Source organism: Oryctolagus cuniculus, chromosome 17, assembly GCF_051225735.1.
Source record: "Oryctolagus cuniculus isolate XC-2025 breed Fujian yellow rabbit chromosome 17, ASM5122573v1, whole genome shotgun sequence".
Taxonomy (NCBI): Eukaryota; Metazoa; Chordata; class Mammalia; order Lagomorpha; family Leporidae; genus Oryctolagus; species Oryctolagus cuniculus.
In genome coordinates this window covers 65,019,186-65,032,377 of record NC_142883.1, presented here as the reverse complement: position 1 = coordinate 65,032,377, position 13,192 = coordinate 65,019,186, and positions in this window count along the sequence as shown.

Below are 13,192 nucleotides of genomic sequence, written 5' to 3'. Positions count from 1 at the left end.
TATTTATCTAAAAGAGTTGCAGAGAGAGGTAGAGACAGAGAAAGAGAGAGGTCTTTCATCCACTGGCTCACTCCCCAGATGGCCACAATGGCCGGAACTGTGCCGATCCGAAGCCAGGAGCCAGGACCTTCTTCCGGGTCTCCCATGTGAGTGCAGGGGCCCAACGACTTGGGCCATCTTCTCCTGCTTTCCCAGGCCACAGCAGAGAGCTGGATCAGAAGTGGAACAGCCAGGACTCGAACCAGCGCCCATATGGGAAGCTGGTGCCACAGACGGGAGCTTAGCCTGCTATGCCACAGCGCCGGCCCACAATGGACTATTACTCAGCAATCAAAAGGAACGAGTGTGGGGCCGGCGTTGTCGTGCAGCAGGTTAAGCTGCAGCTTGGGATGCCAGTGCCCCAGACTGGAGCTCTGGGTCAAGTCCCAGCTGCTCCACTTCTGATCCAGCTCCCTGCTAGAGGACTTGGGAAGGCAGCGGAGGATGGCCCAAGTGCTTGGGTCCCTGCCACACATGTGGGAGACCCAGATGGTGCTCCTGGCTCCTGGCTTCAGCCTGGACCAGATCTGGCTGTTGCTGTTATGTAGGGAATGAATCAGCAGGTGGAAGACATTCTCTCTCTCTCTCTCTCTCTCTCTGTCTCTTGCTCTGCTTTTCAAATAAAGAAATATTTTAAGGGGAAAAAAAGAATGAGTGTGTCCTGGAGACAGTGTGCCCTCAGGAACTATGTGCCCATTTTAGAGATGGGTCCTCTGAGTCCTCGGAGCCGTCCTATGGCTCTCATCGCACTCAGGGGAAAGACCGACTTTCTCACGGGGACCACAGGACCCTGCAGGCTCTGCCTCCCTCCCTCCTGCCTCAGCTGTGGCTCCCCTGCTCCCACCCCCACCCTGCCTCCCTCCCTGCTGTTCCCGGAACTTGCCCATCCCCTGGGCGATTGACCTCGGCACTCCTCCTGCCTGGACCACTGGTCCCCAGAGACCACCTGGCTCCCTTTCCTGCTGGGTTCAGGTCTTCGTCCATCTGTCATCTTGCCTGGGGGCGGGGAGGAGCTGAGCATCACTCCCCCACCCCCAGACATCCACGTCCTCCTGCCAGGGACCATGATGCTTCTCTTCTGTGTGAGAGGGGACTTTGCAGGTGCAACCTGCACCCCGGAACGTCCAGTGGCGCCTCTGGGATATTTGAGCCAGAAGAGAAGGCAGATGGGAGAGCAGAGGCCAGAGGAGCTGGCGTTGGAGCTGGTGGAAGGGGCTGCCGGCCCAGGAATGCAGAGGCCCGCAGCTTCAGAGGCTGCGAGAGGCCAGGACCCTGTTCTCTCCTGGAGGCTCCAGGAGGAGCCAGCCCCACCCACACCTTGACACTGGCCCAGAGAAACCGATTTTGGTTCATTTATTTGAGAGGCAGAGCTACGGACAGATAGAGGGAGAGACAGAGAGAAAAGTCTTCCATCTGCTGAGTCACTCCCCACATGGCCACACCTGGCTGGAGCTGCACCAATCCAAAGCCAGGAGCTTCTTCCAGGTCTCCCATGCAGGTGCAGGGGCCCAAGCACTTGGGCCATCTTCTGCTCCTTTCCCAGGTGCATTGGCAAGGAGCTGGATTGGAAGTGGAGCAGCCGGGACTCGAACCTGTGTCCGTATGGGGTGCTAGCACTACAGGCAGAAGCTCAGACTAACTACTACACTGCCACCTCCGTGGGAGGTTTTGGGTCTTTATGGCGCCAACCACTACCTTCCTTAAATTGCACGACCACTGGCAGCACTCGGGACTTCTTCCCTGCCTCCTTCTCCCGTGGGGACCTCATCAGCATCTTACACACTCACCACGCTTTAGTCACTTAGTTCTGAAGCAGACAAGAACCCTCAGTGGGCAGGGATAGCCTGGATTGGACATATTTGGCATTTAATGAGGCCCCATCTATGACGCGTGGTGGGAAATTCGGCAGCCAAACCAATGCCTAACATTCACTTCTCTCTCTCTCTCTCTCTCTCTCTCTCTCTCTCTCTCTATTTTATTTCACAGGTAGAGTTAGTGAGAGAGAGAGAGAGACAGAGAGAAAGGTCTTCCTTCCGTTGGTTCACCCCCCAAATAGCTGTTACAGCCAGCGCGCTGCGCCGATCCGAAGCCAGGAGCCAGGTGCTTCTCCTGGTCTCCCATGGGGTGCAGGGCCCAAGCACTTGGGCCATCCTCCACTGCACTCCCGGGCCACAGCAGAGAGCTGGACCGGAAGAGGAGCAACCGGGACTAGAACCCAGTGCCGTGGGATGCCGGCACCGCAGGCAGAGGATTAACCAAGTGAGCTACGGCGCCAGCCCCTAACATTCACTTCTCAAACTCGCTCTGCCTCTGCTCTGGACAGAGTGAATTTAGAACGTACAGAACTGGAGCCACCCCGTCCCTGCCTGCCCTGCACTGACCCCTGTGCTTCGAGGGATCCGCAGGCTTGGCTCATTTCTGTCGCCTGCCAGCCCACTGCCCTGTGAAACAGCAAGCCAATTGTCTGGACAGGAAACAGGTGGCGACGGCTGGAGGGGCTCCAGACAGGTGCTCGCTGCCCTCACCTCGTGTCCTGGAGTCCCTGTGGGGCGGGGGAGAGGGTACTGCTGGAGGCCAGGCCTTCACGCACCGTGACGCCCTGAGGCTCAGTGCGAGGGTACAGGAATGCACCTTGCAGGAGAACCGGCCCGAGTCACCTCCTGCGCGGTGCGCCCCCCACCCCACCCCGCCCCGAAGACTCCCTGCTGGGGGTCCCGTGCAGTTTTCTGGGCGTGACCCCGTGAGCAGAGCTCCTCCTTGCAGGCCCAGCTCACCCCTGTGTCTCTGCTGCTCCCCCCGGCCAGGGGCCAGTGCAGCCCAGCCCTCCTCCTCCACCCTGCAGAGCCCCCGAGCGAGTGAGCGAGTGAACATGCGCGCAGCGCAGGAAGGACCCAAGCGCCTGTCTCTCTCTCACTTCCTTTCTGGGGGCCCTGAGGCTGGCCTGTGAGTGGCCGGTTGCTATTTATGGGCCTCGGGAGCCCTGTGTGAAACCCCAACCCCTTCCGGGAGGAAAGAGTGGTGGGAAGGGGGAGCGGCCAGGTGATGCTGGCCCAGGTGCGGTGCGGTGGTCGCCGTGTCAGAGCGAAACCCCCCAACCCGTGCCCTGCCCCCCAACCCACCCAGCACCCCGGGAGGACTGGGGCACCCGGGCTCTGTGCACCTGGTATCTGTCGATGCTCAGCAGCCAAGGCAGGGCGACGGCCAGAGGGGTGGCACCTAAGCCACCCGTCTCCAGTTTGGCAAAAGGAGAAACTGAGGCCCAGAGCCCGGTCTGAGGTCACACACCGTGCTTGGCACCCTTTCCGCTCCAGGGCGTGGCAGAGGTGTCAGAGCAGAAGTGAGATGGGTCTGTGGGGCCTCCGAGCCTCTTCCTCCTCCACCCCACCCCCCAAGGCCTTCCCCAGGGCCCTGGGCAGACAGGATTGGGGCGGAGAAGGGGGCAGCGCAGACCCGGGCTCACGCTCACTCCTGGATGCTTGCTGTTGGGCACCAGGCCGGCGGGTGGAGCTGCCCCTGCCCCGCCCTCTCCCGCCCACTCACGTTGGAGTCTCACGATCCCGCCTTCTGCACCGTCCAGGCAGGTCCCGCTGGACAGGAAGTGGCCAGGCAGCCCAGGCTATGCAGACTGTGATGTCCTGGCTGATAGAAGCTTGGCTGTGTGCGTGGATCTTCACTCCACGCAGCATGCAGTAGGAGGCAAAATTTTAAAGTTTTCTTTTTGAAAGAGAGAGAGAGAGAGAGAGAGAGAGGTCTTCCATCCGCTGGTTCACTCCCCAAATGTCTACAACAGCTGGAGTTGGGTCTATCTGAAGCCAGGAGCCAGGAGCTTCTTCTGGGTCTCCCACCCGGGTGCAGGGCCCCAAGGACTTGGGCCATCGTCTACTGCTTTCCCAGGCACATTAGTAGGGAGCTGGATGGGAAGTGGAGCAGCTGGGACTTGAACTGGCACCCATATGGGCTGCCAGGGTCACAGGCGGAGGCTTTACCATAGCGCCAGCCCCCAGGAGAAAAAGTTTTACATCCAGAGGCGGCCTGCTGCTAATCTTGGTGCACCGGCACTTTCCCGAGGAATATCCAGGCACTGGGTGATGGATATGTCGGGGTCGGGCCCAGACAGCCAAGCCTGGCCGTCGACCTCGATGACTTCATCATCCCATAAGGTTTGGAAGGAACATCAGGGGCTCGTATCATGAAGGCCAAATTGGCTTTGGTCCCGCCAGGCCGAATCCCATCTCACTGGGATAAACCAGCCCCGTGACAGCCCTGCCTGCCTGCCTTGCCCTGTCTGTCTGCCCTCCTGTGCCAGCTTTGGCCTGGTCTGGTTGCTCGGCACAGACAAGGCGAGATGTGACCAACGTTTGCAGGAGGTGACGTTTACCCGAAGAGATATCTGGGCTAAGGGCATGGCAGGTGGAGGGAATGGATGTGCAAAGGCCCTGAGGCCTGGAGGGAGGACCCCCGTGTGTGGGATGGGGTGAGCAGGGGAGGGCCGCAGGCCGCACAGGGAGAGGAGAGGTCCTGGCTCAGGGCCCTGGACTGTTGTAAGGGTGCAGGCTCTCAGTGCCTGGGCGCAGGGGGCTCCCCTGTGGTCACTGTGGCAGGGAGGGCCGGAGGTCTCATGAGGAGGGCGGTGCTGCAGCAGAGGCCCGGGGACGGGGTGCAGGCAGGGGGAGGAGTGGTCTCCTGGGTCTGTCATCCCAAAGGTGACCCCTGTGACATTTGCTTGAGGGGCAGACGGGCTGTGGCAGGAGCAGGAGGCTGAGGGCTCTGTGCCCCTGCACTGACCAGCGTTCCAGCTGAGCAGGGCTGGCCACCAGCTGTGTGCCTCTGTTCCCAACCCTGACCATGCACAGATAACAGCAGCCATGGCACCCCAGGCCCCACGTGTCCATGGTGACCTCTGAGTCTGCCTGGAGCGCCCAGCCCCAGGGATGTCCCTGCGCCTACAGGTGGATCCCTGGGATCCCTGGGATCCCTGAGTTGGAGAGGGGCAAATAGGCCTCCCCACGGGGCCAGCACGAACAGGACACAGGGCACGAGCAGCGGGCAAGGGCTGGTGCTGTCCATGCTGTCCACAGTGCTGAGCATGGCGGTCACTAAAGGGCCGAGTTCTGGTCATCCAGTGAGGCAGGCAGAGAAGTGCTGCCCTGGTGTTGCTCTGACAGGTGGGGGTGGAGGTGGCAGGTGTAGGGTGGGGGTGACAGGTGTGGGGTGGCTGTGACAGGTGTGGGGTGTCTGTGACAGATGCAAGGTGTCTGTGACAGGTGTGGGTGGGGGTGACAGGTGTGGGGTGGGTGTGATGGGTGTGACAGGTGTGGGTGGGTGTGACAGGTGTGGGGTGGGTTTGACAGGTGTGGGTTTCTGTGACAAGTGTGGGGTGTGGGTGACAGGTGTGGTGTGTCTGTTACAGGTGTGGGTGGGTGTGACAGGCATGGGGTGGCTGTGACAGGTGTGGGTAGCTGTGACAGGTGTGGGGTGGGTGTGTCAGGTGTGGGGTGTCTGTGACAGGTGTGGGGTGGTTGTGATAGGTGTGGGGTGGGGGTGACAGGTGTGGGGTGTTGTGACAGGTATAGGGTGGATGTGTCAGGTGTGGGTGTCTGTGACAGGTGTGGGGTGAGTGTGACAGGTGTAGGGTGGGTGTGTCAGGTGTGGGTGTCTGTGACAGGTGTGGGGTGAGTGTGACAGGCGTGGGGTGGGTGTGTCAGGTGTGGGTGTCTGTGACAGGTGTGGGGTGAGTGTGACAGGTGTGGGGTGGCTGTGACAGATGTGGGGTGTTGTGACAGGTGTGGGGTGGCTGTGACAGGTGTGGGTGGGTGTGTCAGGTGTGGGGTGAGTGTGACAGGTGTGGGTGGGTGTGACAGGTGTGGGGTGTTGTGACAGGTGTGGGTGGGGGTGACAGGTGTGGGTGGGGGTGACAGGTGTAGTATGTCTGTGACAGGCATGGGAGTGGCTGTGACAGGCATGGGAGTGGCTGTGACAGGTGCCTGGTGGCTGTGACAGGCGTGGGCGGTGCCCCTGTCTGGAGCTGGCCGTGGTGGTGTGACTGTCCTCACCGGGAAGTGTGCACCTTGTCCCTGACCTGAGTCTGCTGCATCTTCACCCAGCAGAGGCCCCGTGATGTGCTGGCTCCTCCGTGGTCCAGGTCCCTCCTGGGTTGAGCCCCCACTGCTTGTGGGGTCGCTGGTATAGTCCCACGCCGTCCTGGCTGCCTTCTCTTCCTGTGTCACCTTCTGTCCCTTCGGCCTGGGATCCTGGACAACGCTACAAGGGTTTAATCTCCACCCCCGCACCGCTGTGGGGTGACCCAGCCTGAAATGGCCTGGCTTTCCTTAGAGCCCAGCTCATGGGGCCATGGTCTGTATACGCTTTGTCCCTTCCAAAACCCCTATTGAAGTATGTAAGATGATTGATTTGGGAGGGAGAGAGAGCGATCGACCATGAGCTCCCCACCCCTGGCTCACTCCTCAAATGCCCACAACAGCTGGGACAGAGCCAGGTCAAAGCCAGGAGCCAAGGACTCAACCCAGGTCTCCCACGTGGGTGGCAGGGCCCAAGCTCTTGGGCCATCTTCCGCTGCCTTCCCAGGTGCATTAGCAGGGAGCTGGATTGGAAGTGGAGCAGCCAGAGCTGCAACCCACGCTCGCCTATAGCATACCCGTGTCATAGGCGGCAGCTTCGCCTGCTGCACCACAATACCGGACTCTGGACTTGGGGCTTCAAAATGGCATGTAAGGGCCCGATGTTATGGTGCAGTGGGTTAAAGCCCTGGCCAGCAGCGCCAGCGTCTCATATGGGCGCTGGTTCAAGTCTTGGCTGCTCCTCTTCCCATCTAGCTTCCTGCTAAAGCACCTGGGAAAGCAGTGGAGGATGGTCCAAGTGCTTGGAGGGCCTCTCTCTCTCTCTGCCTTTCTCTCTCTCTCTCTGCCTCTCCTCTCTCTGTTGAACTCTGACTTTCAAATAAATAAATAAATCTTTTAAAAAACATATTCTAAGTTATTTATTTAGTTGAAAGCAGAGTGTCAGAAAGGGGGGGGGGCAGGGGAAGAGGGGAGAGAGAGAGAGACAGAGACAGAGACAGAGACAGAGAGAGGTCTTCCATCCGCTGGTTCACTCCCCAAATGTCTACAACAGCTGGAGTTGGGCAAATCTGAAGCCTGGAGCCAGGAGCTTCTTCCCGGTCTCCCATGCAGGTGCAGGGGCTCCAAGCACTTGGGCTATCCTCCACTGCTTTCCCAGGCCATAGCAGAGAGCTGGATGGGAAGTGGAGCAGCTGGGACTTGAACTGGCGCCCATATGGGACTCCTGTGCTGCAGGCAGCAGCCCAGCCCACTATGCCACAGCGCTGGCCCCAGTATGCCACCGTTTTAGCAGGTGATTCTGGACACTGAAAATAGGGGCGCTTGGTATTGTGGGGAATAAAATGACAGAAAAAGACCCACTGAGAAATGTTAGGAGGAAGGGCTGGTTTAGAAGGAGCTTAATGTTTGCTTTGGCCAGCGCTGGCAGCCAATGCTACAGTTTTGCATGGGGGGGGGGGACTCTCAGAGGTGCTCAGGGATCAGAGGCAGGGCGCCCCCTAAGACTGGGTGACCTCAAAAGTCAGATAGGCCCAAGAAAGGAAAAAAAGACAAGAAAAGAGTGGCCAGTGTGGCAGCTCAGCAAGTTAAGCTGCGCCCTGCAATGCCGGCATCCCGTCTGAGCCCCACTTCCCATCCAGCTCCCTGCTAGTGCACCTGGGAAGGCAGCAGGAGATGGCCCACCCCACGTGCTGGGGCCCCTGCACCCACATGGGAGACCTGGAAGAAGCTCCTGGCTCCTGGCTTCAGCCTGGCCCAAGCCTGGTTGTTGCAGCCATTTGGGGTGTGAACCAGTGGATGGAAGACCTCTCTCTCTCTCTCTCTCTCTCTCTGCCTCTCTGTAGCTCTGCCTTTCAAATAAATAAACAATTTTTTTAAAAAAGAAAGAATGAGTTTATTCTACTGTAAAACAATTTTCATAATACACGGAAAATGCATTTTTTAAAGATTACTTTATTTATTTGAAAGAGTTACAGAGAGAGGAAGAGACAAAGAGAGGTCTTCCATCCACTGGTTCACTCCCCAGATGGCATCAATGGCCGGAGCTGAGCCGATCCTAAGCCAGGAGCCGGGAGCCTCCTCCAGTCTCCCATGTGCGTGCAGGGACCTAAGCACTCGGGCCATCTTCTACTGTCTTCCCAGGCCATAGCAGAGAGCTGGAACAGACATGGAGCAGTGGGGACTTGAACCAGCGCCCATATGGGATGCTGTCGCTGCAGGCTGGGGCTTTAAACCACTACACTACAGTTCCAGTCCGGGAAAATGTGTCTTTTAAAAAGTATTTATGCCCAAATAAACTGCTACTTTTTTAAACAATCTATTTATTTGAAAGACAGAGTAAGAGAAAAGTCTTCTATCCACTGGTTCACCCCCCAAATGCCTGCAAGAGTCGGGGTTCGGGCAAGCGGAAGCCAGGAGCTGGGAACTCCATCCAGGTCTCCCGCGTGGGTGCAGGGGCCCAAGCACTTGAGCCGTCACATCACGTGGCCTCCTTCCCAGGTGCATTAGCGAAAGCTGGATAGGAAGCAGAGCAGCCGTTAGGGTGCTTAAGCCGCTTCTTGCAACACTGGTATCCCATATCAGAGTGCCTGTGGGCTCCATAAACGCACACTTTTAATTCTACTTCTCCCAGACGTGGACATCAGCGTGAGAAGGTGTTGACCCCAGGAACGGTTGGGGGTTGGGGGTTGGGGGGGCAGGAGGGAAGCCGTGGGTACTCACTCATTTTACTTTCACACTGCTGTGAGTTTTGAATGTTTCATCACCAAATGCTATGAGGGAAAATTCTTCAAATGAGAAAAGAACCTAAATTTCCCCCCCGACCACCAAAGGACGGGGACTGCCGGGCAACTTGTCTGTAGGGACTGCTGGGGCACGTGGTGTTTCTGAGAAGTGAGGCCAAGAGGGCGGGAAGCCGGCCGCCCCGCGCCACGCCCCGCCACGCCCGCGCCACGCCCCCGCCACGCCCCCGCCACACCCCGGCCGCACGTGCACACCCCGTGGGTGGAAGCGAGCGCTTTCGCTGCATTCCTAAGAAAGGTCCTGTTTTGCACACTCTTGCTTTTGTCTCCCGCTCGCACCTGTGGCCGAGACGGTGCACGGCTTGGCCTGCAGGGGGCCGGGAGCAGGTGGCAGCCGTGGGGCGGCACCAGTAGACGTGACATCCAGCAGGGCTCACGTCCCAAGGGGCAGGCAGCACGGCTTGTGGCTCACTCGCTGGTGCAGAGTGGCGCGGCCTCCCTCGGGGGAGTATGGGTCACGTGACACTGTCCCCTTTCCCCCCCGAGGAATTCCCATGTGGGGGACTCCAGGCCGTCCACTAGATGCATGAGCAGCATGGGATGAGCGGACAGTCAGGTGGAGAGTGGGGCCTGGGACACTGGGGTGCCATGTGAATTCTTCCTGTTGTGTGCATTCCCTGGGAGCATTTTTAGGAGCTTATCAAGAAAGATTACTTGGCCGGTGCCGCGGCTCACTTGGCTAATCCTCCACCTGCGGTGCCGGCACCCCAGGTTCTAGTCCCGGTTGGGGCCGGATTCTGTCCCGGTTGCTCCTCTTCCAGGCCAGCTCTCTGCTGTGGCCCGGGAGTGCAGTGGAGGATGGCCCAAGTGCTTGGGCCCTGCACCTGCACGGGAGACCAGGAGAAGTACCTGGCTCCTGCTGGATCAGCGCAGTGCGCCGGCCAGCATCAAACTGGCTGCAGCGGCCATTGGGGGGTGAACCAATGGAAAAGGAAGACCTTTCTCTCTGTCTCTCTTACTGTCCACTCTGCCTGCAAAAAAAAAAAAAGATTATTACTGGGGCAAGCGTTGGGGTGGAGGGGGGTGAAGCTGCCACCTGTGACACTGGCATCCCATGTGGACGCTTGTTCAAGTCCCGGCTGCTCTTCTTCCAATCCAACTTCCTGCCCATGCACCTGAAAGCAGCGGAAGATGGCCCAAATGCTCTTTCTTTGTAAATTTTCCTTTCTAAAAGATTTATTTGAAAGGCAGAGTTAGAGAGAGAGAAAGATCTTCCATTCACTTGTTCACCCCCAAAATGGCCACAACAAACAGGGCTGAGCCAGGCAGAAGCTAGGAGCTTCATCCGGGTCTCCCACGCAGGTGCAGGGGCCCAGGGACTTGGGCCATCTTCCACTGCTTTCCCAGGCCATAGCAGAGAGCTGGATTGGAAGTGGAGCAGCCGGGACTCAAACCAGTGCCCATATGGGGTGCTGGTGTTGCAGGAGGCAGCTTAACCCGCTGTACCACAATGCCAGCCTCAAATAAATGCATCTTTAAAAAAAAAAAGATCAGTTCTGACAGGTAGGAGATAGTGAATGAAAAAAATAAGCAAACGTGCTGAGCAGTACATTTGATTTATATGCATTAGCAATATGTGGGGGGGGCTAGGAGGGGTGAAGGGAAATGCATCATTCAATGACACGTGTATGTAGCGTCATGCATAGCACACATGCTTTACACATAACACACATGTCACACACAACATGCATGTGCATGCCACACACAACACAGGTGTGACATGTATGATGCATACAAGCACATGTGGCTTTGTGACATGCGTCACACATGTGTTTCATGTACAACACACATGTATCAGGCATGCCATGTGTGTCACACGTGTTGTGTGTGCCCGGGCACCATAGGATGCCAGAGACAACAGGGGTAGGGTCTCTAGATGGGAGGAGACTGACTTGTCATGTCAGCGCCTTCTCCCCTGTGGGAGTCTTTTCTTTCCCACACATGCGTTGAACTGGTTACTTGTATAAAGGAACCGGTTTCCAAACTCTAAAGTCCTACACTTGCCTTCACTCTGACCAGGGAACCTAAAATTAGAACCCTGCTCCCCCAGGGAGACAGCTCACAGGGGCTGGTTTCAGAAATGACGTTCGGAAACCTCCCGCACCTGCTGGGGCCCGGCTGAGCGAGTGTGTGGACAGCCACGAGCAGCTGGCAGCCGGAACCCTGCCCCTGGACCCCCAGCGCAACCCAAGTCAGCCTGCATTTTTATTTAAAGATTTATTTATTTATTTGAGAGGCAGAGCTGCGGACAGACAGAGAGATCTTCCATCTGCTGGTTCACTCCCCAGATGGCTGCAATGACTGGAGCTGGGTCAATCTGGAGTCAGGAGCCAGGAGCTTCTTCTCGGTCTCCCCGCAAGTGCAGGGGCCCAAGCACTGGGGTCATCTTTCGCTGCTTTCCCAGGCGCATTAGCAGGATGCTGGATCAGAAGAGGAGCAGCCGGGACTTGAACCAGCGCCCATATCGGATACCGGCGCTGTAGGCAGAAGCTTAACCTACTGCACCACAGTGCCGGCTCCATCAGCCTGCATTTTGTCTGTTTTTCATTTCATGGTGTCACACACTGGCTCTCTTTTTTTAAAAATCTCTCTTCTTAAATTACAGAACAATTTTTTAAAAGATTTATTTATTTATTTATTTATTTATTTATTTATTTATTTGAAAGGCAGTTACAGGGAGAGGGTGAGAGATTTCCCACCCGCTGGTTTTCTTCCTGCAATGGGCAGGGCTGGGTCAAGCCAAAGCCAGGAACTTGGAACTCCAGTGGGTCTCCTAAGTGGGCGGCAGGGGCCCAAAGACTTGGGCCATCTTCCACTGCTTTCCCAGGCTATAGCAGAGAGCTGGATGGGAAGTGGAGCAGCTGGGACTAGAATCAGCGCCCACATAGGATGCTGGTGCCGCAAGCTGGGGCTTTAACCCACTACACCACAGCGCTGGCCCCTAGAATCTTTTTTAAATGATTTTACATGGCCTGTCTCCTCTTGCCGCACCTGGGGTAGTGGCTGCCCCCATGTGAGTCCCCCAGAATTCCCAGGCATCAGTTCCCACATATGCAATCCTGGACCACACAGGGCGGTTCCATATGAGTGTCACATGTTAGTTTTGGTTTTGTTTTCCCGGAAGGTATGGTACCTTCTAGTCTCACGTAGAATCTACATTTTCTTCTTGGCACTCTGCCCTGGCAACTCTTCAGATCCGTCTCACCCTATTTATTTATTTATTTAATTTGAAAGGCAGAGTTACAGAGAGAGAGAAGGAAGAGACAGAGAGAGAGACCCTCCATCCACTGGGTCACTCCCCAAATGGCCGCACTAGCCAGAGATGGGCCAGGCTGAAGCCAGGAGCCAGGAGCTTCTTCTGGGTCTCCCACGCGGGTGCAGGGGCCCAAGGGCTTGGGCCATTATCTGCTGCTTTCCCAGGCCACAGCAGAGAGCTGGATTGGAAGTGGAGCAGGCGGGTCTTGAACCAGCGCCCATATGGGATGCCGATACTGCAGGCGGCGGCTCTACCCGCTACGCCACAGTGCCAGCCTCATCTCACCCTCTTTAACTTTGCACAGATTCCTCCTCACGACCTGTGCAGCTGCTAATTCCGCACGCTGTACTGTATGAACATCTGAATCCTTACAAATTTACCTGATACAGAGCCAGACAGAAATATCCCACCACTGGTTCAATCCCCAATGGTCCCTCTTTTCATTGACAAAAATCCAGCGTTCTAGACCAAATACAATTTTCTATCCTGAATGTGAAGGCATTGTTGTACTTTATTTTTCCTCCCCCGGGCTGATTCCCCCGGGCCTCCATTTGGATTATTTTATTTGAAAGGAGAGAGAGAGAGAGAGAGAGAGAGAGAGAGAGAGAGAGCTCTCATTCGCTGGTTCACTCCCCAAATGCCCACAACAGCCAGGACTGGGCTAGGAGCAAGGACTGGGCTAGGAGCAAGGATCTCCATCCGGGTCTCCTAGTAGGAGAGAGGGGCTCAAGGCCTTGTGCCAAAATCTGAAGCTGGCATGCAGAGCAGAGCCCGGGACTCGAACCCGGGCACTCAGACATGGGATGTAGGTGTCCACGCAGTGTCTCAAATGCTACAGCAAATGGCAATCCCTGGAGGGCACTGCAATTGTCCCCCGTCCCTGGACGCCATTAGCCTTAAAAACCTGAGTTTATATGGGCACCAAAACACTTTGCAATCCGGGGGTGTGCAGCATCCTGCATTTTAATTGGCCATGGCAAAATGCCCATCTCAAGGGTGCCCCGCCTCCCTGCCTCCCT